The sequence below is a fragment of the Macaca fascicularis genome, chromosome 10 (assembly GCF_037993035.2).
Source record: "Macaca fascicularis isolate 582-1 chromosome 10, T2T-MFA8v1.1".
NCBI lineage: Eukaryota > Metazoa > Chordata > Mammalia > Primates > Cercopithecidae > Macaca > Macaca fascicularis.
In genome coordinates, this window is record NC_088384.1 from 76,171,738 (window position 1) to 76,196,939 (window position 25,202).

At 38.1% G+C, this 25,202-nt stretch overlaps 1 long non-coding RNA gene across 1 annotated transcript in view; it reads right to left on the reverse strand.

The window, feature by feature from the left end:
* Window positions 1-24,107, reverse strand: part of LOC123567110 (uncharacterized) — a 42,304-nt gene extending 18,197 nt beyond the window's left edge. Inside the window, exons 1-2 of the long non-coding RNA XR_006689802.3 lie at window positions 23,933-24,107; window positions 23,170-23,265 (exon numbers count right to left, since the gene is read on the reverse strand). This is a non-coding gene — a long non-coding RNA (uncharacterized lncRNA). The remainder of the gene's footprint in view (window positions 1-23,169; window positions 23,266-23,932) is intronic.
* Window positions 24,108-25,202: the final 1,095 nt, after the last annotated feature.

The window sequence follows — 25,202 nt, forward strand, 5'->3', positions numbered from 1 at the left end:
AATTGAACTGTACTATTATCTATTAAAGTTATAGAGAAAGTCAGTGAATTGTATTAAAGATGGTGTGTTTGTGTGTATTTATTGTATTATATAATTTATATTGCTTCTTTGGACCAATGATATTTTCTGGCCACTGTTTGGAAAGATTTGTTTTTTTGAGATTTATTTGTTGACTTATTTACTTAATTATTTGCTTGTTTAAATTATATATAGGTTGCATCACAGTAGAAAATAAGAAGTAAAAAGACAGGGGTGAAATTACTTATACTTTGTAAAAAGCAAAGTACAATTAAATTGCTTTGATTTAGTAGTGTATTAATCCTTTTTCATGCTGCTGATAAAGACATATCCCAAACTGGGCAATTTACAAAAGAAAGAAGTTTAATGGACTTACAGTTCCACGTTGCAGGGGAGACCTCACAACATGGCAGAAGGCAAGGAGGAGCAAGTCACATCTTACATGGATGGCAGCAGATTAAGAGAGAGAGCTTGTACAGGGAAACTCTCCTTATAATATCATCAGATCTCATGAGACTTATTCACTATCACGAGAACAGTATGAGGGAAACCAACCTGATGATTCAATTATCTCTCACTGGGCTTCTCCTATAACATGTGGGAATTATGGGAGCTACAATTCAAGATGAAATTTGGGTGGGGGCACAGCCAACCATATCAAGTAGTGATTTTCAGATAATACAGGGTAAGAAAAAAGTTAGCTTTCCCATTTTAAGAGCCCTAGATAGTTCTTGAACAATCAATGTACATATGCAAGTGGCAGCCAGATTGGCTCTCAGCAAATTGGTTGTTTGGAGAGTGGAATTTTTCATGTGTTAACTTACATTTCAGTGAATTTATATTCTTCCCAATCTGCTACCCCAGTGCTTACATTCTAGATTCAGAAGAAACTCAGCTTAGTCCAGGGATTTTTAGCTGTAAGGGAATTGTTCGATGTATCCTATTGTATATTTTTACTCAGATCATCTTTAGAACTATCTCCAAGAGAAGCCAACCTGTATTTCCAAAGAGAACTTGGGGCTATAAAAAATGGAAAAATGAGTTAAATGTGAGTGGTTATGCTAAAAGAATTATGCCAAACTAAGTCACCAAAACTTCTGTGTCAGAGATCTGATCAAAATGATTACAAGTTAATGCTAGAGGGAAGAAGAAGGAGTTCTCACCCTGAGCACAGCAATGTGACACTGGCATGGAAGATGTCAAGGACTATAGGTGGGAAATAGATGGAAGCCAGCCTGGACTATCCACGAAGCCCTATGATATCAACAATGTTAGCAATGTGGTCAGCAAGGCTAAAGTCCTTGGGATTTTTTTTTTTTTTTTATTGTTGGGGAACTGGAACCAGCATCTAATGTTTCTGTCAGGCATCTTGCCTAATGATGCTCTGCTTTCACTACAGTCTCCAGGGGAGGGGAAGCTTTGATGTGGTTTAAGTTATTACAAACAATGTCTTTTGTAGGTTGTACGAATTCTAGATCACTATCTGATAACTGCACACTTCCCAGAATTCATAGTCAGATCAGTGGCCCAGAATGAGCTCATATTGAATTTTGGAGGAAGATGACTTGAGAGAAACATGGGAATCTTCTTCCATTGATGGTAAGAGCCTAACATCTCCTTGCTGTATGGGGACACACTCAGAGATACAGTATATAAGGAGAAGTCTTAGAAAGGCAAGACCTAAACAGAGTGTTAGAACAAAGACAGGGAGGTTTGCCACTTTCCTGGAAAGTCTAAGAGCCATGGTAGATGGGCCACTTTATAACACCCCTGACCAATAAATAACCTTTCCATCTGCATTAGAAATGTGTTAGCCTTGAGAACCTGTCTAGGAATGGAGTATGTTTCTTCTAATATTAAGTTTCCTTAATTCAGATGCTCAAAACAATTTGAGACTTTAGCATTGACTTGGATGAGTGCATGGAAAACCCAGGGTAACCAGTAAGAAAACCAAAATTCTTTCCAGAATATATAATCATCTTGACAATGCTTTCCTCATACTATATCTTATGGGTTTGTGCTCAGTGGCTAAGCAATGCATGGAGATAGGAAATATTTGGATTAAGAATATTCAGAAGCCACAAGTTATAATTTGATTTTGATATATCCCTACTTCTCTAAATATGTCAAAATAAAGACTAATAAATGTAAGGACATATATGAGTGTTCAGAAACCTCTAAAGATGATATATTTAATATTGTTCTTGAGAATTGCAAATATTAAATTATCCTAAAAATATATTTTGGAGTCATCTCTACTTTGCTGGTGCAATTAGCATGGCATTCATCCACCCATGTGATCCTCTAGCAGTGAGACAGTCTCATCTTGGCCTCTAGTGGGACACTTTCTGTGAATTTTATCTCTATAAATCACTGAGCTTATGTTTTCTAACTGTAAAATAAGGCTAAATATTCCCAGTGATTTCAGAAGTTTTTAGAGAAAGACTGGAGCGTGAACCCATGATGTATAAGGATGATCAAGTTGGTTTCTATAACATTCTGAATGAATTTCTAAACCAGAGGGGAAAAGTAAGGTGATAGGCTACCTGAGAGAACGAGGCAGTCAAGACTGAATCACAATGACTCAGAGAAGGGAATGAGCTCAGTCCAATCACATAATACTTGCTATTGTGCTCTGGCTTAGTTAGAAGCCAGATTCAGGAAGCACATTCCATTCGACTAAATAAAGCTTCGATCATGTGTAAAATTTGCAACTTGAATAAGCAGCCGTCCTATCACTCATCAGGCTAGGTGCATTTAATGGGTGTAATTTCTTCCTCATATTTCTATGCATTTATTGTTTCATTTTTATTATAGGAACTTGGGTATTTTATTAGACTTATTATTTTCTATTAAACCTAGACTTAAGTAAATACTGTTCTACAGGGTGTACATACAAATATGTTTCCTTTAGATTGTCAAAAGAATAGGGCAATCTGATTCAACTTAACTATGAGATTAGAAGAAAGGAAAAGTGAAAACAAAAAACAAAAAAAAAAACGACTATCACACACCAAGGCAATATAACCTGAGACTGTATAAAAATTATTTTTGGGGAATTGTAAAACATTAATTCCTCAATTTCAAAGGTCCTGATTTTACAGATTTGAGATAGAATTCAGAGAAATGTATTTTAAGAAAGCTTTATTATATTTTATTTTGATATAGCTGAGCATTGCCTTGGGCCTTGGTAAACTAAGTTAAACTTTTCCTTAAATTGCTGAGAGGAAAAGGAAAGAAGATTAAATATGAACGTTATTTTTACTCTATTAAGGCCAATTATCTGGAAAACAATATCAGAAACTATCTCTGCAACATTTTAATTTCAAGATTGAATTGCATTTACCAGAGCCGCTGAGCTGTACAACTTTTGAAGTTTGGAGCATCCAGGTATCAGCTGGCTGCTAGCCAGAGTTTCAGAGCAAGTGTTCATTAAGTGTGATTAAAGTGAGCTGTCATTTTATATATATATTGGCAGATTTTCCAAGGCAAAAATATGCCACAAAAAATACCTAGAAAATATGCCTTAAAGTGGAGACATAGCCCCTGCATAATTGGGGATGAGAAGTGGCTTATTTAGTTTTTTTAAGGGGGAAGAGTAAAGCCAAAGATGTTTCTATTACAAATTATTCAGAACTTCCCCAGATGTAGACTTAGATGTAGAACTTGAGACAAAGATTCAAGAAGAAATTGTTTCAGAGGTGATTTTAGGAAATACTAGTAGGGGAGGTGGGCAGTCAGACTAGCAAGGGAAGATAACCAATAGGGGTGCTTTGTCAAGCAAGTCATCACTGTGGGCAATTGGATCTCAGTCTTATTGGGGAACTCTGGAAGCCTGTGGAGCACATGCTTCCGGATTAGCTTCCCCAACGGGAGAGAGAGCTGGGGTATTTATACACTGACTTCTTCAGCCATTGACTAAAGACTTCTCCAAAGGATCATTAATTTCCTGGGACTTCCAACCTGCCTCCTGCATGGGCAAACAGGCTTCGGGATCCAGGGCAAGTCCTCAGGCAAAGGAGTAAGCTCTCTGGCAGTCGGGATTCGGGCAAACATGTACCGAAATGGTAAAGACTAAGGATGTGGGAGAAGCCCTGAAAACATCAGCTAGGGGATTTGGGAAACTTATGTCTTTGAAACCAGCTACTCTTCCAGTATAAAGAATAATGGAAGAAAAAACTCGCTAGGCAAGAGCCGAAACTTAGTATATTTAAAATGTCTCTTCTATGAGGAAACTAAGCCAGGTTAAGGGAGAGAAAACTGGTCGACTGCCCTGATCACCAATCCATACAGTACATTACATTATCACAGTGATAAATTGGATTAATGGAACCACTTCACTTAGATTTCAACTTGAGAGTCCTTCCATAACTGGTAAAATGTAGAACTCTCCTTAGTCCCCAAAGTAGAGAATGCCCTCAGTGGAAATTTTAAAAGCACTTCTTGCTCACATGCCTTAGCTCTATTAAAATTTCTGCTCCACGTAAGTGTAGGTTTCATGGTACAATCTGAAGCAGTTGAGTGTTGCCAGAAATATAATTAAAGTGAGCAGAAATTCTAAAACTGAATGACACATGGCAAAAGGCTGTTCACCTGGCATTTGGCATTTGTTTTCTAAATGTAAATGGTTTGATATGCCTCTTATTAAGAGGCCTGGCATGGTGGCTCACACCTGTAATCCCAATACTTTAGGAGGCTGAGACGGGCAGATTGCCTAAGGTCAGGAGTTTGAGACCAGTCCGGCCAACATGGTGAAACCCCATCTCTACTAAAAATACAAAAAAATTACCTGGGTATGGAGGCATGCGCCTGTAATCCCAGCTACTTGAGAGGCTGAGGCAGGGGAATTGCTTAATCCAGGGAGGTGGAGGTTGCAGTATGCCAAGATTGTGCCACTGCACTGTAGCCTGGGCGATAGAGCAAGACTCTGTCTCAAAAAAAAAAAAAAAAGAAAAAGAAAAGAGAAGGGAAGGGCAGGGAAGGGAAGGAAAATAAAAGAAAAGAGAAAAAAAGAAAAGGGAAATTGATTGTTTGGTTCAGAAAATACATATGTCAGAAATTATGAATTTATGTTAAACATCAATTTTTAAAAATTAATTGAAAAGTTTCCTTCTGCCTCCACAAAGTAAATGATGATTGAATGCGTAAACAGCATCATCTTGATGGGATGCCAGGTTTTTAGCCCATCAAGAGAAATCTCATGTGGCTTCATATGGCACTTTGGAAAAACCACCAAATTTTGTTGACAAAGTGAGTAATAATATGGTATTATTTTAAATATGCCTCATACCTTCTCCTAAAATATTGAAGGAGTGTCCACAGATGCACAAACTACAGCTTTGGAAAGAATTAAAACTATCCTTTTTTCTATGGAGGTCAAACAGTTACAGTACTTAAAAACTTGATACTCTAAAGCTATATGAATGGAATAATACATAGCTTTTTTTTCACTGGAAGTTTGCAAACTCATCAGATGGAGACACTGTAGAGTGTCACGTGCCAGATTTGAAGTTCGTTCTGCCTTTGGTCAGTTCTGAAATTCAGAAGACTTGCTCTTGTGTGCTCTGTGGATCTGAGCCAGTTGCATTTACGTTTGACACACACAGACACACATACAAGTACCATTGTTTAGTTGTGACTTTAAATTCAATTTATTACCACTTCCACTTTTTGTCCTCCAGCAAAATTTACAAATTGTAGAAGAGTTCCCTGGCCACATTTGTGCCTGGGAATGCTTTCTAAAGTAATTTAGCTTAAATCTACCAGATTGGCACTAGGACAATTAATATAAAAAGATATTCTAAAGTAAGTGTCAATTTCTCAAGGCTTTTTTTTTAGGTTATGATTTCTGTTACACATAAGTGACTCTTTGCTGTCATTGAAAACTATTGTTAAAAATGTCCTTTCTAAGGGAAAAAGAATCTGACTACCAATATTGTAATTTGAATATGGGTATAATTTTGCAACAAGGGCTTATACTGCTGATTTGGGCACTTTCCATATTGTTTTATTTTTGACACTAAAAAGCCAAAAATATGAGCTGTGTAATCCTAAAAATCACCACTGGCTATTGAAACCTTTATGTCTCTTAATGATAAAACTACATTGAAAGTGTCCAAATTAAAAAAAACATGAGATGATAAAGTGAGAATAGTATGAGTTGAAAGAGATGCTGATTAAAAGACGTGACAGAAGAAAATTGTATGTGTACCTCCCACATTTACGTTACACTCTTTCTGTTTCTCTTTGGCTATAAAGTGGAGAGTGACAAGGGAAATACAGAGGGGAGTAAGAATGAGAAAAGAGGGATATGAAAATAAAACAAGAAGGACAGGCACCATTTGAGGGTTCATAGTAATAGAGATAATGACAGAGCAAGTGTCTTGGTCTTAGTTCCTTCATCTATAATATGCTGGTGTTGACAAGGGTGGTCTCTACATACTCGAATAACATTAACATTTTTTAGTTCTTACTTTTATGTAAGAATCTGACTTTAGCCACCAGACAATAAAACATGTCAGAAGTACTGCTTCTCACATCTTGGAATAAAAATAGTTCCTTGAAACATGATTTGTGAGAACAAGTTGTCTTCTAGTTTTTTGCATTTTTTTTCTATACAAAGACCAACTTATCAGGCCATTCTAGCTTCTGAAAGCACTTGAGCAAAATTATCAACTGGTGGAAACAGGCTCCAGGTCAACCAGATTACTGGAGAGCTCTTTGCACAAGGAGCTTTGTAGGCCATGATACGAGTCAACCCTGCCACTGAGCCCGGAAGTGCAGGCATCAACTGCACAGAGGCAATCAATTTCCAGGTCGAGTTTAGTAGGGAACTGCCCAGAAGTTGAGATGAATCTTGCCGTATGATGCAGATGTTAGGCACCACAGAAATAACAAACACCAGCCACTGGTCAGGTATTTTAGTGGTAGAACTGATGTCAGTGCAAATATAGAGTCATGCATGACTTCTGCTTCCAGCTCTGAGTCAAGCTGGTGCATCTTACACTGCTTTGAAGAGAGGCAGGGTGATGCTTCCAGCCACTTTCAATTGGAGATGAGAGTAATAAAGACTTTGTCAATGGATTTACATTATGTAAGTTTCTGAAGGACTTGGAACAGGGCCTCATCAGCTTTTTGTCCCCACATAACTGCATGAGAAATAACGTCCATCCTGGCTTCATACAGAGCACTTGCGTGTCCCAAGGAACATGACCCCTGCATGGCCATGAAACAGACCTTGCCTCAGTTAACTGAGTTATGTCATACATGGTCTAACTAAGGACCTACATGGCTCTGCCGTCAAAGTTTAGATGTCATAATCACCATTTGTTTAGGGGCTTCTAACTCCAGTTTGTCCTGAAGACAAATAGACTAAGAGTATAGAGTCATTCTTTCAGCATTAAGTCACCAAAATGCCAACCTAATTCTGAAAACAAAGGAAATAAATTTTCCTTAAGTTCCAAAAAATCTCACCAAACTGGTTAACTAGTCATAGTCATTCTTAGAGTCTCGAGATCGGGATCCAAATCAAGTCATGCATGTTAAGCATAAAGCTTGGAAAACTCTCACATATGGAGATCACGTTCATAAGCTGCCAACACTTCAATCAAGACAGAGTTGCTAATGTCCCAAAAGCTATGTTTATGATGACTTCTGGTCACTATCACAGCCCGTGTCCCCAAAGGTAACCACAACCCTGAATTCTCACACCATGGGATCATTTTGCTTGCTTTTGAACTTCATGCAAATGGAAACATACATTATATAGTCTTATGATTGGGTACTTCTGCTCAACATTATGTTTGTGAAATTCACCCATGTCATTGGATAGTTGTAGTACATTCAGTGTCATTACTATGTAGTTTACCATTGTATGAATATACCACAATTTCTTTTTCAATATACCTGTTGAAAGGTGTCAGAGTAGCCTCAGGTTTCTGGTTATTGGAATAAATCTTCTATGAACATTCTTGTATGGTGTACAAATACATGCATTTCTGAGGGGATATTTAATCCTTGTAGTAGAATTACTGGTTTTGGGGGAATTCATATGTTCACCTGTAACAAACATTCCCCAATTTCCAAAGGATCTGTATCAATTTACATTCCACAAACAGCACGTAAGATGTTGGAAAGCTCATCAATACTTGATATTATTTGTCTTTTTCATTTTATGCAGTCAGCTGGGAATACCATCAAGCCACACTTTTATATGGGTAAAATGTATACAGGTTAAGTGAATGCAGGCAAAGCACTGATCAGAATAATAGAGTAATTAAAAACATTTAAGCAGCATGTAGAATCATTCATTCACTTATTTATTTGTTTAACAAGTATAATTATTCAAGAGAAATTTTATAGAAGATGAAGAAGTGAGAGCATAAATTTCAAAATTAATATTTAAAGAGATATTTTTATTCAGTTGTGATTATTTTTTAGCTGAACGCTGTTGCTATGTCCTCCTCAGATGGATGCAAACTATCTCTCAAACGTCCAGGTCCAGGATGACTTCACTATTTTATTTTTCAGCAATAGTAATAATGATATCAACAAAAACAACTAAAGTAACAGCAACAATCGTTTAGGTAAGTGGGCTCATTGCCTTTTACAACATGCTCCTATTCATATTTTTTACTCGATTCTCACAAATGGGAGATAAAAGTAGATTTTAGTCACTTTAGCGAACAATGGAGAAGATGGAAGTTCTGAGATAAGAAAGGACTTGCACAGATGATTGGAATGAAAAATAAAATATGCAATGGGCCTGGGATTTGAACCAAGGACCTTGGATTTCTCAATATCACAATGCTTTTTTTTTTTTAATCCTCAAAATGGGCCTGCTAATAAAGACACTTTATACTGAGAGAGACTCTTTGTACAATAGCCACTTCGTTTTCATTTTGTTTAATCATTGCTTTAAAGACAAAATCAAGTTGTATTTGTCCCGTTTCACAAATGGAGAAAGAAAAGCCCCAAGGGAATTTAAGAATGTCCATTTTTTTACAACCAGTTACCTAGTGAGAGAAGCACATAGAAAAATCCTAACCTACTGATTAATTTCTTAAGTTGTGTCTGCTGAAACAGAAGTGCTCAGGAGCCAGGGAGCACAGGTAGCCATAAATATCAGGATACTCTTGGTGGACTATTAATAATAATTATTGCTATAGTTTTAGAATTGTGCATTTCTCTGTGTTTGAACTCAAAATTTCTTCAATATAGTCAAAGAAAAACATGCATCTATAACACTAGCATTATAAACCTTTAAGGCTCTGATATGGATTCATATTCAAAATTCTAGGGGGTTCTCTGATTTCAATTAAGCAAATAATCTTAATCATTGCCTCAGTTTGTTCTCTAGTTCACATCTTTAGTAGATAAAAATGTAACTCTAATACCAATTAATGACCACTTTTTGAGTCCAGGCTTCCCAAATCCCGGGACAAAAATACAGATCACCATTTTTTTGTTGTTGTTTTTGTTTGTTTGTTTTTGTTTTTGGTAACAAAAAAATTAAACTTCACATAGTTTAAAATGGGATTCAGGTCTTTTTAGTTTCCCCTGGATTTTGTTGTTTGGGGTAGGTTGGGTAGCAGGAAAAGAGTTTAGGAAATATATCAATGAGTCCTTCTCTCTAAGAACAAAAAGACAAAACAAAACAAAACAAACAAACAAAAACTGGAGAAACAAAAAGAAAAAAAAACTCAGTGTTTTCTGATGTTAAGGCCAAACAATAACCAAAAAGCTTTATTATTTCTTTGTGAATCTTTCCAACTGCAGTGGAAATCTCAAGGGGAGATTTAGCCTAAACCAGTTAAGCTGTTGCATCCAATATTTTACCGAGTCCAAGTTTGGACTCAGTGTTCTGACACGTGAACATGTCTAGTTAGAGGTGTTTGGGTTAATGCACATTCTTCAAGTGGTTTGGACTACCTCTGTGGCCAAACTCTACTCCTTACCACTCCACAGTGGCAAGTCTTGAAATTCACCAGACAAGTCATAAAATCCTTAAGACAATCAGAGGATAAAGAATATAAAAATAATTCAGAGTTATACATTCTGATGAATTGTATAAATTAAATTTATTACTTATAAATATGTCGCAATGAAAAAAAATTGTATTGGTGGTCTCATCCCAGTTTTAGGCTACCTAATTTGAAATCAAATAAAAAGAAGAAAGCCTTGAAAACATAGTGAGATTCTGTCTCTACAAAAACAAACAAACAAACAAATAAAATAACTGGAGAGTGCATTAATGTAGTCCTAGCTACTCAGGAGGCTGAGGCAGGAAGATCACGTGAGCCTAGGAGTTGAGGCTGCAGTAAGCCCTGATTATGCCAGTGAACTCCAGCCTGGGCACAGAGCAAGTCCCTATCCAAGGGAGGAGGAGGAGGAGGAGGAGGAGGAGGAGGAGGAGGAGGAGGAGGAGGAGGAGGAGGAAGAAGAAGAAGAAGAAGAAGAAGAAGAAGAAGAAGAAGAAGAAGAAGAAGAAGAAGAAGAAGAAGAAGAAGGAAGAAGAAGAAGAAAGAAGAAGAAAGAGAAGGAGAAGGAGAAGGAGGAGGAGGAGGAGGAGGAGAAGGAGAAGGAGGAGGAGGAGGAGGAGGAAACAATTTGAAACATTTCACCATAGAGAACTTGGATATTAATTTTTAAAAGAATTACTTGTAGACAAGATAAATTTCCTGTACATTGAGCCATTTTGTACATTTAAAATAAGATTTGATTTATGCAAATCTAATGTATATGCAGCTTTTACAAAAATTATGTAACAAAAATTTCTTCTGGATCTTACAAAAATAAATTCACTTATATTTAACTTAAGTCATAAAGTAAAGCTCCAATGAGTTGCAAATGTAATAAAACTTGTTCCTGGTCCTAAATATGTTTGGAAAGCAAGAGAAAGCAAAAATAGTTTTACTCTGTTGTTTTTACAACTCGATATGAATTCAGAGACATTTCTCATATTTGGGTTCTGAAATAATGAATTCCTCATTATCTATAAATGTACAATATATCTGTTGAAGACCAGAGAGGACAGATGGATAAATACAAGGTTGAATAAAGCAATATGCTGGGCAGAGATCCCACAAGAAGAAACCAAATGTCTGTAGCATCTGACAGAGCACAATTAGGCAGGAAAAGGCATTTCATTTGGGATATTCTTGAAAAATGCAATCTTTGCATTGCTTAGATTCATTAGAAATGTACCCACCCCATCCCCAAAAAAAGCATGAGAACAAACTGTGATCATGTTTTAGAAATGTTCCTTGAAGAAGCAGTCATTTAGATTGGAAAGAAGTCATAAGTAGCACTTGGCCATTTGGTCCCGTGTGCATCAAAACACATAGAATCAGCTAAATTAAGCATATGAACTGTGTAGACTTATGTTTTTACCTCTGTGGGTGGTGTTTTTGTATGGGATGGGCATGGGGAGAAGGAGGGAGGGTAGAAAATGAGCAAGAAGAAATTCTATTCCTAAAAGGAGATAGTCTAAGCAAAGAAAAGGAAAGAAAACAAGGTTGACATCCAAAGAAACACGTTAAGCATGTCAAAAGAAGTAATAAGATTGACTGTAAAAGTAGGAGAAATATAGAGTGTTTGGGAATTGGCTTTGCTTCTGTGAAGTGATATTTGTGTTAGAAAAAGCCAGGCGAAAGTCATGAGAGTCAAAATTATTACATGTGAAAGGAAATGGGTAACAATGGGCTAAGAGCATTCAGGAGAAGGGAGGTTTGGTGGTTAATTTCAGGAACTAGAAGACATAAAAGAAAACATGAGAGATATTTCAAAGAAAAGGAAATAATGTAGCTTCCAGCCAACGGAAATAAAAAGATTGACAAACCTCCCTTTTTTCACTTCTTAGTTTAGATTAAAACTTTGTAAACATTGCTTAGAATCTTTTAAAAAAATTGTACTCACCCACCTATGTTCATTATACCCCTATCCCATCCTAATTTCACCCCATAATACAACATATTCTCATATACTATATTAGTTACTCATTTATTTTGCGTATTGAATGACACTATTCCCCATCTACAGTATAAGCCCACTGAAAGTAAATAGATGTTTGTTCAGTGATGTATCTCAAGCATCTAGAATTGTGCCTGGCACAAAGCAGGCACGGAAAAAGCATTTGTTGAATGCATGAAAGGATAAAAAACACAATATTCAAAGAGGCAAGTTTGCACGCAGAACTTAAACTTTGAGATTCCCAATTATAAAATGGGTGCATTTGGTATTGACACAGAAAGGAAAGACGACCAACATTACATCTGTTTTTAGAACCAAACTAGTTTATAGGAATTTGGAAAACATTAGAGAAAAATTGGAAAAAATGAAAATAAAAAACTGTCCTAGAGAAAGAAGAGTATGAGAAATGTGATTGAGTGCCGTGACAACTAGAGGCTGAATTTAGGAATTTGCCTTTGTGGTAGATGCTCCAAACTGCATAGATGTCTAATATTCCCCCAAATACAATATGCTTGAGTATTCAACCTATGATACGGCCTCATCAAATTCATGAAACTCCTGATAAACAACTTCCATTAATTGGTGTGGTAAAAATATAGTGACATTTAATCCTGGAAAAGTTTAGTTTTCATCTGTTGAGTTACTTCCTTAGGTTCCTTAAATCTTACAAGACTGCTAATATAAATATGTATTTAACACTGACATTAACACCACTTCTCAGTTATCAGCAACCAACATATCAGTGAAACAAGAATGTTAATACATGATCTCTGTAAACTGGAATGGAGGAATTTGATGCATATGTCATTCTTGTCTTCCAGAAGCTCAGGGCAGATATCCCACCCATATCTTCTCAACTTTCACAGACTTCTTATTGTGAGAACCTACCTCTATCAGCTTAAGTATGTTCTCTGGTAGGAAGAGGTTGGCCTATACACACTAGTAGTACCAAAGAGTTAGCTGCCCAGGTGAAGCCTTCACTAATAATGAACAAGAGTTGGAAGATAAATGTCCCATTTATTTCCCCTTGGGTGGTGCAATTTTAAGATATGCACTGAAGATCATCCCACAAGTCCTTGGTGGAATTATGTGCCAATCATTGACAGTGGTAACCTTGGCAATGTACTTTGAATTGCTTGTCGGCCCTCCCCAGTCTCACTTGAACATTTTTCTACCAGTGCTTCCTGGAATCACATCTTTACACTTAAATCTTCCTCTCACGGTCTCATGGTCTGCAGAATCCCTACCTAAAGCAGTCTTATAGTCTATGTATGACGATAATACAATACATCTCAAAAGTGAACAACACCAGCGTTTAAATGTTAGACTGTGTGTCAGGAGCTGACTGCCATAGAATAAGGAGATAAATTTGGCTGAAGATGAGAGACATACTTTGGATTTTGGAGAGGAGGTGAGATATTTTGCCAGATTGTGAGAGATATAGTAGATTATCAGCTGGATATAAGAGGTGAGTGATATTAGGAATCAGGAAAAGAGTATAGAGTGTTTGTGAAACTGGGAGTTGGGTGAGAAGGGACAGTTTTTTTCCCCAGAACGAGTTTGATGAAAATTTGCCAGATACCTATCAGCAAGCAGAAGATGCCATCATAAAGTAAGACCAACCAGACGTTTAGAAAAAAATGGTCCCCCTACTCCTATGCCCTGGAGAAAGGTCTCTAAGAATCACAATTTGTATGCAGCAGATGCTGTTACCATCCCCACTTGGATTCCCTTTCCTGACTCCTGCGTCCATCCCTTTGCTTCTATTGGCTACTAATGGCTCTCAGCTGTCCACTTCTCTGAAGAAATATCCTTGGCCAAAAGAGAGTGTCCCTGCCTAAGAGATTGCACATGCCCTGTTCACTGGCAGCCTACATTACAACCGATGACTAATTGACATGAATGACAAGAGGGTACAAAATGCTGGCCCCTAAGCCTCTGGGTCATACGATTTATGTTCTAGAGCTCCTCCTTCTGCTATAGAAGCAGGCAAAATGACACATTTGATATCTTCCACTGCCTTACTCTGCTTCACTCATCGCCTTCTTACAAAAGCTCATCCTCGTTAAGTCATGTGCACCCAAATCTGTCTCAGGCTCTGCTTCCAGCAAAGCTCATCCAAGACCCTATATGTACAACAGGAGTGGACCTTCTTCATAAGCTGACAGGGAGAGGCATTATGACTCATTTAGTCCTTCCCAGACCTTGATCGAGTCTCTGATAAAGATAAGTGAGGTCTTTCCAATTTCCTGAAGACACCCATTCAGTCACCCACAGACTTTCTCAGGATCTGCTGCAAATCTAAGCCAAATGCATCACCTAAAGTGGCCCCTTTCATTGAAGGGCCAGCAGGCCACTAACTGATGAGGTGGACGTGACCTCAGGCAGAAACAAATCTCCAATAATAGTAGCAAAAAGGCATTGGAACTGTCCTTCAGGCGGAACTGCTCCACCCATGCACAGTGGAAATAGTGAGCACGTGACCTGAGAGACCTAAAATTGGATCCTTCAGGAGACTTTGGAAGAAAGAACCATAACACTTTTTATATACCAAATCTTAGGATCAAGTGGAGGGACTGATGTGTGGGGGGCCCTTGTTCCAGATCCTGAGTGTATTGTCTACAACCTCAGTTAAACTAAAAACAAAGCAAAACAAAGTGCAGTCCCGCCGTACCTAATACCCCCCAGATGACTTTAAATGGGATTATTAGCAGAACATGATGTTTTTCTTTCTTTCCTGTTTTTTTTTCTTTTAAAGAGGCATTCTTTTTTTAACTCATTATGACATTGCAGGTCCTATTGCTACTATGTGGTGTAATGAGGGTCTCTCTCCTTCTGCCACCATGTGGTTTGTGTTGAATGAACAAATGTTTCAACATTAGCCTAAGTAGACTTAAGCAGAAAGTTTATTTGTAGTTCAGATAGATGTGCATGTTTCTTTCATGCATTTCGAACCCAAAAGTGATGGTTTGGACCCCTGAGTGCTAGAACATATCTAGGACCTCAGCACAGAGCAATACACCAGTTTCTTACGAAGCAATCAAACAACAGTGTGATGTACCTCATGACCAAGCAATTCCTCTCTTAGGAATACACCCAGCAGAAATGCAGATATATGTTATCAAAAGACATATGAGTGGAGTGTTCATAGCAGCATGATTTGTAAGAGCCTCAAACTGGAAACTGCCCAAATGCTAATCAACATTAAATTGTGACATACACATACAATGAAGTACTATACACAATTAAGAATGAACAATCTCCGTTTCACATTGCCATGTGAATGAAATTTCAAAACATAATATCAATAGAAGACAAACACAAATATGCATAAAAATAGGCAAAATCTAGTCTGTAATATTGCAAGTCAGGATAATGGGAGTTTACCCTTTAGAGCGTGGGAGATGGTCACTAGAAGGGAGCATGCCAGGTGGCACCTGGAGGCACTTTTAATGTTCTGTTTATTGGTTTGACTTGACTGCTAGTTACACGGACACATTCACTTTGGAAAAAATCATCAAACTGTATAGATAAAATTTTTGCACCTCTCTGCATGTTATTCTTCAGAAAAAGATGTAAGAGAATAAGCTTACTCAACTGAACTGAATGATCTATTATTTGGGGTCGTTCAGATTTATCTTTCTTCCATGAATGTCACTACTGAAATGCTGAGAGATTAAACCAAGTATGGAGTATTAGCAGGAAGCCTCTGTTAGTCCACATTGAGAAACACTGGTGAACCAACGTAAATTATCTTGATACATGAAATTCAGGACAAAATATAACATTGGTTATATTTCAGTTTTTGGCTTTTGTTTCCAGGGAGAACTTTACCTTGTTAGGTGTTTTAGAAATATAAGAAAATTCTTTAAATTATATTAAATTATAGAGTTTTATATTGAGGGTGGACTTGGAGAATAAATACAGTCCATGCATTTTACAGATAAGAAAACTGACCTCAAGAGGTTAAATAATTGGCCCAAGGTCACATGTGTGGTTAGTAGCAGCCCTGGGAGGAGGTCCAAGGTCCTGATTTCTTTTTCTGGAGACCACACAGCCTCCTTATTTTCTAAGAAAGTCCATGAATACATTTAAATCGTCTGCTACAGAATTTTTAAAGATCAACTCATTTAATCCTGTTGGTACAATGCATAGGCTGTGAACTGGCTCTACTTCCTCAGCTACAATCTGTCAACAATCAACAAGTCCATAGACTGGCATTTCTGCTTCAACTTAATGGTTGACTTTAATTAATGCATTGTTTTTGTGCTCATGAAAACTGGTTAGCTCACACGAACAGCTTTAAAATCAAAATATATTCTCAGAAACAAAGACAATGGAAGCCCTCAGGGTCACATTTTCAAAAGCAATAACTTTTGTCCATCCCTTGAGGGAGTCATGAAGTCCTTGGGACAAATCTATCCTAATTGTCTTAAGTTTACCACAGAGCTTCCCAAACCTGGCTCTTTGTCAGTGCTGTCTGTAGGGGTTTTACGCACCATGATGCTATGGCTCCATCCCAGACCTCCCAAGTCAGATTCTCTGGGGAAAGGGTCTGGACATCTGATGCTTTAAAAGCCCACAGGTGATTCTGATGTAGCCCTGGCTGGAATGCCTGGTCCTTTACACCTCTGTGACACGGCTCTTATCCTCCTCTCCATGATCCTTCAGATATGTGGAGATTTAGTAAATAAAGCAGTAACTTGCAAATGGTTGTCTTAACTACACCAAACCTGAGGGTCTATTCTTTCTCAAAGTGTCATTGATTACCTGCCACAAGTTGGTATATTGCCCACTTTAATGGCTACAAATATGCAGCCAACAAACAATTAGTTTTATATTCATGGGTGCTGTAAATTTCTTAAAGAGCAATTAAACTATACATGTTTCAGGGACCAGGGGAGGTCACAGAAGCATTGGTAAAGATTACACATACATTAAACAGAAAGAAAATCAAAGCTGGATATGAGAAAGGTCAAATAGGAGTCAGAGACTCAGTCAAGGTTCTGAGTCCAAAGTCAGAGACAGCTGGGAGGCAAGGTGAAGGCTCCATAAATGAAATAAGAATAAAGTGTCAAACCAAAACTCATCTTATTTGAATTTTTGTTACAAAATAGAACAATTCTACAGTCACATACTACCTTATATGATGCACATCACTATAAAATCATTTGAGCTCTGTAAACAAGGACCTAAGAGCTATAAAGAGATATATTTTGAGAGACATAAAGTACTGACATTATCAAGCACTGGTAATTAACTAATTATTGGGGCCAGGCGCTGTGGCTTACGCCTGTAATCCTAGCCCTTTGGGAGGCCAAGGTGGGTGATCGCCTGAGGTCAGGAGCTCGAGATCAGCCTGGTCAACTTGATGAAACCCTGTCTCTACTAAAAATATAAAAAATTAGCCAGGCATGGTAATGCATGTCTGTAACCCCAGCCACAGCTACTTGGGAGGCTGAGGCAGGAGAATTGCTTGAACCTGGGAGGCAGAGGTTGCAATGAGCCAAGATTGTGCCACTGCACTCTAGCCTGGGCAACAAGAGCAAAACTCCGTCTCAAAATAAGAATAATAATACTAATAATAATTAACCAATTATGGACCCTTTTTAGTTAATTCATTAATTGGTTAATTCATATGTATTGTATCTACTATGCAGTAGTTATTACTATCACAGGTTTTTGAAAAGATCCCGTCCTATGAGTTTATATTTAGTCAGAAAACAGATAAATAAATAGATACCATAATATGCTGCTGAGATACAATTCAAAGACGAGGGCTATGGATGTCCAGACCTAGTCGTGTGAAGTAACTCTTGAGGTAAATCTTAAAGGATAAGCAGGAAAAGGTAGAAAAACAAAGGAAAGAGTTGCAGAGAGAAAGAAAAAGGTCACATTTATGCAAAGGCAGAAGGCACCAAACCACAGAATGGGAAAGACGCTTCTGTGTTTATAAAATTTAAAAAGTTCAGCTGGGCATGGTGGCTCATGCCTGTAATCCCAGCCCTTTGGGAGGCCAAGGCAGGAGAATCACTTGAGGTCAGGAGTTTGAGATCAGCCTGGCCAACATGATGAAACTCCATCTCTACTAAACACACAAAAAATTAGCTGGCATGGTGGCGCACTCCTGTAATCCCAGCTACTCAGGAGGCTGAGGCAGGAGAATCACTTGAACCCGAGAGGCAGATGTTGCAGTGAGCCGAGATCGCATCACTGTACTCTAGCCTGGGTGACAGAGCGACACTCGGTTTCCAAAACAAACAAACAAACAAAAAACAGAAATTTTAAAAACTCAATATGGTAAGAACACAGAGCTCATGAATCTAGGAAAATCCTGTCTTCTTAGCTCACAAGTTCCCATTGCATTCTATCTCTCATCTACTCAACTTATATATGTATCTTATGAGTTCCTGGAGGACAGGACTCTAATCACACAAGCATATCCCCTGGTCTACCAGCATCTCATACATACTTCTGATTGAATGAATTTCTTCCAGATCTAGCCTATTGTATGTGAGAAAACTGAAGTTCAGGGAATTAAGGGGGACAGTCTAAGATCACACACTATTTAGTGGCTGAACCAAATAATAAAACAGGATCTGGGGAGCCACTGTTTGCCTACACAGCAGCTTCCATGCAAGTCCTGAGTTAAAGGAGTCTTTGCAGCTTCCGGTGAATGTATCCATATAATGTTAAGAATGGAAAGCTTGTTTGAATCCTAATTTCCTAAAGTAGGTATTGGCTGCTGGGATTATAAATTAATCATAGAGAATGAGTCTGAACCAATGACTCAGTAATTCAGGATTATTATAATAACAACTAAACTCATTTGTAAAACTGTTCACTTTTTCCTAGTATACAAAAAAGTAATACTTTAAAAAATTGTAACTTTACATTTTATAAGTATAATTAAATACATAATTAAAGCAGATTATAATGGGAAAAAATGGATCTTCACCCATCCTTGAAGTAATGAATTATTACCCATTGAGTTCTAAGAATTTATCAAAGACAGAAAAAGAAAGGGATTCAAAATCTTGGGTAAATATTCTTATAAAACCATGAAGACAGAATCAATAATGTCCTACCAACCCTCAAATCTAACACCCAGATATTAATGATATATTTCTCTCAGATCCATGTTGTCATAGAAACAACACTTTTCAAGAAATACCATCTGCCAAAGAGGGAAGCTGGTAGTAATTTTCAATCAGTGCTTAAAATTTTCAGTGTTGAGGCTTAGTACTTTTTCCTCTCTGTTCTGCATCTGGTATGCATAGCTCTATTATTTACAACTGACCTCTTCCCCAGTTTTTTTTTTTAATTGGTTTATAACAAAACCTTTCATCATGATCATTTGCCTGGACTCCATTGCTGGACCAACCCCTGTGGCCTTGCCCTGGTTACTCAAAGTCTAACACAATTCATGTGAACAGGCACTTCGTGAGTGCTGGCTATACCCCCAGCTCTTAGCTTATTCTGGGACTGTGGGGGATGCTCAAGGAGCTCTTCAGAGCACCTAGTATCTATGAATGTAAAGGAATGAAAGGGCAGTACAGAGGTGCAAAGTAGGAACCTGTGTGCAGAGGGATGATGAAGGCTGACAAGGAGTAGAGGTCAGTTGCGGAGGAGTTGTTATTAATATTTATCTGGTCCTTGAATATTCAGTAGGATTTCAAGTAGAGTGCCTTGAATGCTCCACACATGTGTTTGGATTGTTTCTATAAGCCATGCGGAACCATTAATAATAACTAAGCAGAATTATTTAAGGGAACAGCTCTGGCAGCAGAGCTGATGGAGGAGTGAGGGTGAAAGGAAGAGAGAAACATTAAGAGGTTCCGTAGGAGATACAGCAGCAGCTGCTGCATCACCTGGGAGTTTGTTAAAAATACAGAATTTCAGGCCCCATCCCAGACCTACTAACCTAGAATCTCCTGTTTCAGTCAAATCCCTGAAAGAGTAAAGTATGAAAGACACTGGTCTAACAGAAAATGTTGCATATTCCCATCTTGGCAAGGTTATGGACCATAACTCTGAGCAACGCTGGATTTCAGAGAGCTAGACCTGTCCCAAAACTTTGAGTGAAGAGCAAAGGAAATGTGAAATTATTAATAATATGCAGGATGGGGGCACACTCTGGAAGTGGGGGATAATGCAAAGGCTGAAGGACCTCAAGTACAGGTGGGAAATAAGAATTTGCTAAGAAATGAAAGGGCCATGAAAGTGAGTAGAAGGGATAAAGTTATGGCTGGAGTTAGGGCATCTGAAGAAACTGCAGAAGGCAGCTGAGAGGGCAAAGGAATCTCATATGGAACAGCTGCCAAGAGGCTTTGAGTAAGAGGTGGATCCATGTGGGAGCAGGAGGTGGGGATATGAGGACACTGGTTTGCACTAGATGCCAAGTAGTTTCAACTTGGTGGACAAAAAGGAGGCAATTTCAGAGTCACAACAGAGGGATGGTCTATAAGTTTGAGTGGCAAATTGTATGCACAGAGGGAGGAAGAAGGAGATTCTGAAAATGACACCTATTTTTCCAACCTGGCTAATTGCAGAGAGGCAATGCCATCTACATATGAAATTAAATGCATGGAACACAGAAAATCTTATATCACTGATAAGCAAAACTCTAGAATATTTTGTTCAGAAAGTACACACAATCTACACCTGGTGACTTTAGTGTCACTGAAGTGTCACACCTTTAAGAACGAGTAAAAATATCTAATTTGTATTGAGTATTGGTAAAGAACGTGATTTAAAATGCTTAAAATGCCCATTATAAACCTCATAACTCCATGAAGCAGGCTCGGTTATTACACTCATTTTACAGGTAAGGAAACTGAGGCATAGAAGGGCTACTTAACTTGCCAAAGGCAAAAATTAGTGTTAACATCAATATTTGGACTTGGTTAGTGGTATCACAGCCAATAATCATCATCACTATGCTAGGCGGCATCCCCTTCCTCCCTGACATCTTCATCCTATTAGTTAACCTACAGGCCATTTCTAAGGTCAAACAGGTACCAAGTTTTATATACCAAAAAAATCTGGATATAAAGATTGTGGAGTTCCTCGGAAGATGGTGTGTCTCTAAATCCCAGAAATTACTTTTCTGAATGGAAAAACATTAAAGGGAAATATGTCTTAGCAAGAGTAAGATGGCTGTGTAAATTAGGATAGAATCAGTTCCTGATTATCTGCATTTATTGATGATAGTGTTGGCAGAAACCACTGAAATCCCCTAATATCCCTCAAACTTTAACAGCCATGTCAATGACTGATTTCTCCATACTCTCTAATCTAGATCCCAGGTATTTTCAGAGTAGCCTCATGAAAAGGGGAAAAAGTAAAGTATGTTGAGAAACTAAGGCTAGATTAACAAAAATGTTGGGTAACTACTAGGCACGTTACTTGGATGCAACCTTCCTGAAGTTCAGATCCATCTTCATTTTCCCTACATTCCAACCATATATCAATGGCAAACCACTTATAGCTTATCTGTCAGTTCTCCTATCTGCAAATTGGGGTCAGTAACAGCATTTACTTGTAAGTATTGTTGGAGAGAACTAAATGTCATAATTAATGACAGGCACATAGTAAACACCCAATAATACGATAATCATCAGGTCAGTCATCAAGACCAATACATAAAAATTAAATTGAAAATGACTACTCCTCTTTTACAAACTGTCCGCCAGACTGCAGCATATCTGTCTCAGTCTCAATCTCTCTTAATTGTGGGTTGAAAGATGAAGCCCAGGTTGGCAGGAAAAAACTCCTTTCATTTTTCTTTAAATGAGCTCCAGAGGTCTTTTTTCCTTGGCCACTGTTATTTACTCTGGCACTCAAAGTTAGCAGCAAGAACTATTAGCAAAAACCCCCAAATCACATGGATATCAATAGAATAAAACCTTCCAAGATTCCATATCCTGCTTATGCCTCAAATCCAGAAACATCACTGACCTCCTTTTAGCACTGACTGATGACAATGCAGATATTTCAGGCTGCAGTTCCTTGCACACTACGGCCTGTCTGAGTTTGTTTTGCCCCTGGACTATTTTTGCTCACATGGTTGCTCTCAGCCGCAGACACTCAAATGGAAACCAGAGTGATCCAAATGTTTGGGAGGAACCTATAAACAAATGTAGGAAGAAGCATCTCGTCTGACCACGGCGCCCACAGCAGTTTCTGTAGACAGAATATAAGGAGCTGGAAATCCAGCCCCTTCTAGTTAAGAACTTGCCTTAAATCTTTCTTAGATATTTTTATATTTCACACTAGGATGGAAGGATGGAAACTGAGAGGAGCAGGTTGGGAAGAGCTTATTAACGGGGGTGTGTGTGTGTGTGTGTGTGTGTGTGTGTACCTAAAGTTTTTTTTTTTTTTGGCGGGAAAAAGGTGGCCTGAAAGGGCTAAGTGCCTGCCATTCTCTGCTTGGACAGAAAATACAGGACCAGGCATAGTGGCTCACACCTGTAATCCTAGTGCTTAGGGAGGCTGAAGTGGGATGACTGCTTGAGGCCAGGAATTAGAGACCAGCCTGGGCACCAGAGTGAGATCCTATCTCTACAAAAAATGAAAAAATTATTCTAGCATGGCCGCACATGCCTAAAGTCACAGCAACTCAGGAGGCTGAGGTGGGAAGGTTGCTTGAGCCCAAGAGTTCCAGTTTGCAGTGAGCTATGATCATGCCACTGAAAACAAAACAAAACAAAACAAAGGAAGAAAATACAAATAGGGTATTTTTTAAAACTAAAAGGCAACCCCTTCCCCCACAAAAAAGAAAAACATAAACAGGTCTTTAGGTTTAGAAACTTCCAGAAAAACCTCAGACTAAATTCAGGTGTCTTGCTTAAAATAGATTCTAAACATTATGTGAGTGGTATTTATTCAGAGATCATTAAGGACCCCCAAAGCCACCTTGCAAATATCCAGACACGATTAACTTAAACAGAATGCCTTAATTCTGTAGAGCTCAGAAATGTGGGAATAGACATGATGCAAGGCCTTGGAAACTTCTATCGTTTCTCTCAAAGTACCTGGCTCTTTCTTCTCTCCTCCCTGCTCCACTTCTTATTGGACCATAGTCAGTCAAGAAAGTGGTGCAAAATAAGGAAAGGAGGTGGCCCCAACCATGAGCCTGCTCTGGCAAAGTCCTCTAATTGGAGCATAAACCGAACCTACCAGTAGCTTCATTCATCCAGTCTTGGTTCATATCAACTCATTGGCATATTGTCACCGTTGAAGGATTTCCAACTACAAACCTCCAACGCTTGCACCCTAGAGAGAAATAGAACAGACAGTGTTATCTGGGACCCTGCTATCCTTGATCAGAATGTTAGGCCACTGGATCTAAACAGATAAAAATAAAAAGGCAAAAAAAATCCCACACAAAAACAGTAAAAAAACTAGAAGGAATCCTTGCTTTCACAAATGGCCAAATCTTTAAACGTGTGTCTATTAAATACATCTTTTAAGACTAAAAAATGACGTGCAGGCTGCCAAAATAAAATCAGGTTATAGAACATTTTCACCTTCCAACAAATTGCTTGTTTTCCCATCCGAACAATAACCTTATTGTTTGCACTAAAGTACAGTACATGACTAGTCATGTTAGGAAGTGAATGAATTGTTGTGCTGTCAACACGATTTTTTTTTCCCACATACCTATTATATCTAGGAATTCCTTCCAAAGTTAGAAACTTTGAAGAAAATGCACACTGCTTTCATCTGCTTATATTATTTAGAGTTATATTGACATTTAGATTAGAGCTGCTTAGTAATGTGAATTTTATTACTATTATTATTATTACTATTATTTGCACAGGTTTCTGAATATACACTCTTGAACCCTTGTCAAAGTCTGATGAGAATTTAGGTTTATAGTACCTTGCATGTTTTATTTAAGCCTGGGCTGTAACCTTCTGTAAAACTTCAATTTACTTACTGGTACAGGAGTATATGAAGACATCATAAAGGCTTACACCTGAAATGAGGCACTCCTTTCCATCCCTTTCCTTTCTTATTGAACTTAGTAACTCAGGAGTCTACTGACAAAGAAGAGGAGATATAAGACATCCAGCTGGGTCTGATCTGGATGATCCTAGCTTTTCAATTAACCTGGAAGAAATGGAAACAAATCAAATATTTTAATTGTAAATCAGGACGAAAAGTTCTGTTGCTAACATGTAGAGCTCAGATATTAATTCAACATTCTGTCAAGCATGGCAAACAAAAACATTCATATCTTCCTACTCTGTTTGTTGATGGCTGTAAATAACAAGTCAGAGAGTCATAGAAACTTGGACATGCAGTTAGGTGAAATAAGTTCCATTCAGCATTCATTTCCAAACTCAGCCAATCTCATGACCACACTAATGAACACCTAAACACCCTCACATGTCCCACTTAAGATGCCCATAAAACTCTTACCATATGGACCAACCAGCTTTCAGCATGCACCCTTCATTTTAATCTGCTTTTTATTCTATATTCCTCCTTGTCTTTCTTTAAGTTTCAAAGGGATAATGCAGTATGAAAAATAAATTTACCCTTAGGTTCTTGGTATGCTCAGAGTTCTAAGGCCAGATCAGATTTGCATTAAGACTGCAACATACATGCATCAATATGCTTTCTTGAACCCCTGCCGAAATCTACACACAACAAATGAGTAATGAGTCTTGGAGAAAAGTGAAATCTGTCAATCTGATTATTTTCTCTCTTGGGTGAGAGTCAGGAATGCATAAAACCTAAATATTGCTCCTCACCTCACTCTCCCATCCCTCCAACAGGCCAGTCCTGGCATGTTCTCCTAGCAAAGGCAGAAGCACATAGTTAAAAGCAGAAACATAGAAGTGAAGTTGGTTTTCAAGCCTCTGCATGTGTTCCATCTGCTAATATCTCATTGGCCAAAACTAGTCACATGGCCACAGTCAGAATCAAGGGGTAGGCAAATAGGCTCCACCATCCTTTTTTGTCAGAGTTGTGAACGCAGGAAGGGGAAAATAATTGGAGTCCTTAGTGCAATGAATCCACCACAGTCATTGATGTATTCACAATCACAGGTAATAGAAGGACCCAGGGATAGTTTGAGTCAGAGACAAAACTAGCACTCAGATCTCCAGAATTCTGGTTTGCTCCTCGTTTCCTGACATCCCACTGCCTTTTTTGATTAAAGAACAATGAAATGACTCATAAAAATGTCCCATAATCAATTT